Raw genomic sequence first — 3,961 nt, forward strand, 5'->3', positions numbered from 1 at the left:
AGATGCTTGACTTCAGTCGATGGTTTGTTATTTTTGATGATCCACTATCTTCAGTAGATGCTGGACTTCTTTCTAATTAATGGTTGAACTTCTAGTTTTCCACATTGCATTCCATATTTTGCAAGGCAAAGGTGCATGGTGCTATATATTTTCTTTTTTTCATTTTTTTATAATTTTAGTTCTTTAGATGTTATTTTTAGAGTTTGTCTCGTGGTCAATCATGGGATTAGTCCAAGTATGCATGCACTTTTTCCAGATCATCTAAGGGTCGTTGTACAAGCTGTACTTCTGTACTGTTCATACTTGAACTTCTGTTTTTCCTTCTTTGCAAGTTAATGGAGCAAACCCTATGTGTTTCTTTCTTTTTATGTTATTTTCATTCTTTTGCATTGCTTTGGATTTTTTGATAGTCCCATGAGCAACCATGTAATTGGCCTACGGATATGCGTATATTTCTTATTTTTTTCTAGTATGTTTTCGTACTTATAGTAGTTGTTCGATCTTCAGTGAATAACTATCCTGAACTTCTGTATGCTAATCGTTTTTAAAATGTTAATTTGAGGTTTTGACAAAATCTATTACTCAGTGTAGATTTGTTTTTGTTTAGCTAGAACTCGGTGTTCTTTTTGCCTTTGATGTGTTGCAGCATGTGGATCTTGAGCCTGTGCGCACTGAAAGACCAGGAGAAAAAGTTGCATATTACAAGATAGCTAGTAGGTGGTCCTGAAATGATGAGTGTTTTCTTTAGAGTTGATGATATGATCGGTTCTTGTCCTAACGATGTTTCTTAACTTAGACCACTATAAATGGGCCTTGGATGAGCTATTCATTAAGCATGATTTCCGTCGAGTAATCATTCTGGAAGGTCTGATCTCCTTGATGGTTCTTGTTCTTAGATGTTTCCGCATGCCATCTCATTTCCATGGTTGATTGGTTAACAGATGACATGGAGATCGCCCCAGATTTCTTTGACTACTTCGAGGCTGCAGCGAAATTACTTGATACTGACAAGTATGTTACAACTGTACTCTGATTATACATGTCAAGACAATGAATAAATATCAAGTGTGTTTAATTATGTTACTGTAATTGTTGTTGTTGTGGTATTGAAGGAAGATAATGGTTGTTTCTTCTTGGAATGACAATCGACAAAAGCAGTTCGTTTATGACCCAAGTTAGTTCTCTGTTCTGATAGGCCTCTGTTCACCTTTATTTCCGCATTAGAAGGGAGAGTTGCTCAATTTTTATAGATAATGCTTTGCAGAGGCTCTTTACCATTCAAAGCATCGAGGTCGGGGTCTGTTTTTAAAATGCTCAAGATCTTCATTGAATAACTGTCCTGAACTTCTATATCTTTTCTATTTGAACTTCTTTAAATATAATTATGTTTGTTATTTTAGGATTTAAATGGGCCTATTAACAAATGTGGTAGCGCGAGGCCGAGCAGGGGGGGAGGGGGGGTCGGTGTAATGCGTACGGGCTTGGGATTGAGTACTTGCTGCTGGGAACTTCTGAGCTTCTTCATGCGTCTCTCGTCTTCTTGTCAAAAAAGTAAAAATGTTTATTAGCACACAAGTTCCATCTGCCTATACCTTTCTAACTGAACTTAGCATTATTCAAAGCCTGAACTTCTCATATATAAAGCTATTTGTAGCCTGGACTGATGCTCATAAACTACCTGAACTTCGCATGGCTGTAAGCAGGCAGATTTTCTACTATTTGCAGCCTGGACTGATGCTCACAGACTACATGAACTTCACATGTTACAGCGGGCATATTAAAAAAAAGCTTTTGTAGCCTGGACTGATGCTCAGATATGTACCTGAACTTCTCATGGATGTGAAGTTCAGGCAGATTTACTACTATTTTTGGCAGCCTGAACTTCTCATGGACTGATGCTCACAGATGTACCTGAACTTCTCATGGATGTGAAGTTCAGGCAGATTTACTAGTATTTTTGGCAGCCTGAACTTCTCATGGACTGATGCTGACAGATGTACCTGAACTTCTCATGGATGTGAAGTTTAGGCAGATTTACTACTATTTTTGGCAGCTTGAACTTCTCATGGACTGATGCTCACAGATGTACCTGAACTTCTCATGGATGTGAAGTTCAGGCAGATTTACTACTATTTTTGGCAGCCTGAACTTCTCATGGACTGATGCTACACACCACCTGAACTTCTCATAGCAGTAAGAAAATAACAAGCAGAGGGAAGAAGTTCAACCATACCCTGGCTAGAAGTTCGTCCAACCTTTTTCCAGCAGCTGATAGGCCACCTTGTGAGCAATTTGTCGGAGAGCTAGGAGAGGAACTGCATGGCAATCCATGACTTTCATAGGGCGCGAAGTTCATCTGCATGAAGCAAGAAGGTCAGGCAAGGGACGATTGAAGAAGAAGGCGACAAGTGGGAGGAAGTTCATGTACCGCTGCTGGATTTGAAGGCGCCTCCGATGCCGCCTTCGCCGCGGAGTTGCCCCATTGGCCGCGCCATTCGCCATAGCTTGCGTCGGGGCCGTCATCTTCTCTGCCAATGTGTCGGGCGGTGAATATGGAAGGAGGATGCGGCTTCCGGAAGTCCATGGCGGCTTCGCCGCTTCCAGGCGACGCGGGCTCCCTCGCACCGGCGTCCGCCGTCGCTTGCTCGCCCGCGCCGGTGGTCGGCCAGGATCTGGGGAAGGAGGGGAGGGGCCGGATCCGGCCAGTCAGGAGCTGGAGACGGGAGGGAGGCGGCGGATCCGGCCGGCCAGGAGCTGGAGACGGGGAGGAGGCGGCGGATCCGTCGAAGATCGGCGGCGACCACGGGGGGGGGGGGGGGGAGGGGGGGGGGGGGGGGGGCTGGGGCGGCTTAGGATCGGGATCAGGTGGATCTTGTCGGGGAGCCTCGGGATCTAGTGGATCCTGTCGGGCCGGCAACAGTTCAGAAGTTCGGGAGGGCCCTGTCGGGCCCTATATAGGGGCTGCTGTGATCCAAATAACTATTCTAATCCCAGGATTAGAATAGTGCTATCCTATATATGTGTTCATTAATGACGCCTTGCAACCGTACACTCTAGTACGACCAATACAACAGGGGCTTACGTACCCCACAATACGGTGTGAAAAGTCCGAACACTTTCACAAGTGCGGCACCCCGAACTTATAGCATTGTATGCATCAGCTCTGAATCATGTCTTTGGTCAAATGTTGGGTTTGACCGGCTCCTATGTTTTGGTACCTTACGTTCCGCTCTATCGGCTAAGGTAGCGCTAGGAGAACTACTACGATTGTGCCCCGGTTCTGCCGGGCTTAGCACCTCAGTAGAGAAATCTAAAACTGACTGTCATGATAAGGCGAGAGACTGGTCGTTATTCGGCGAGGTTTTTCGAGTCCCTAAAGACTTATGCCGCTTAGGGCAAGGGGCCGGCCCTGTCCGGCTTACAGGCGTGTATCGCGCCCCGAATTCGGCCTTCCGAATACCAGGGGCTTCGCCAAAATTTAAAATTATAGAATTCTATGGCTAAGTGAGAGTGATAAAGCATTATTAGTCTGGTTGCCTTGTTCGTTGTGCTGAGCACCTCCCTCGAAGGACCCAAATATGGGAACAAGAGTGCTCAGGTTTATCCCGAACACCCCAGCACTCGTGGCATGGGGCAGAAGCCGAGGACTAGCCATCTCTCAGATTGGATAAACGGCCAAACAGAAGGTAATATTTTAAATTCACACAAGCGTTGCATAGCGCATATGAAACAAGTTTTCATCATACAGGATCATACGAGCAAGTCTCATTCAAATATTACATCTTTTGAACACTCATCCGCGATGAGGCGGGCACCCGGCAGAACACCCTCGTAGTACATCTCGGGGTGGCGGTGCTCCTTGCCCTCAGGCGGCCCCTCCTTGATCAGCTTCACGGCGTCTAGCTTGACCCACTGCAATTTCACACAGGCGAAAGCCCGGCGTGCACCTTCAATACAGACA

General features: G+C 45.8%; 1 long non-coding RNA gene across 1 annotated transcript; it reads left to right on the forward strand.

Annotated features, from left to right (window-relative positions):
• Positions 1–638: 638 nt before the first annotated feature.
• Positions 639–1,030, forward strand: LOC125512811. Its single transcript, XR_007285560.1, has 3 exons — positions 639–713; positions 797–865; positions 942–1,030. It is a non-coding gene; the product is annotated as an uncharacterized LOC125512811 (long non-coding RNA).
• The last annotated feature ends 2,931 nt before the right edge of the window (positions 1,031–3,961 follow it).

The sequence above is a fragment of the Triticum urartu genome, chromosome 6, assembly GCF_003073215.2.
Source record: "Triticum urartu cultivar G1812 chromosome 6, Tu2.1, whole genome shotgun sequence".
Lineage (NCBI taxonomy): Eukaryota > Viridiplantae > Streptophyta > Magnoliopsida > Poales > Poaceae > Triticum > Triticum urartu.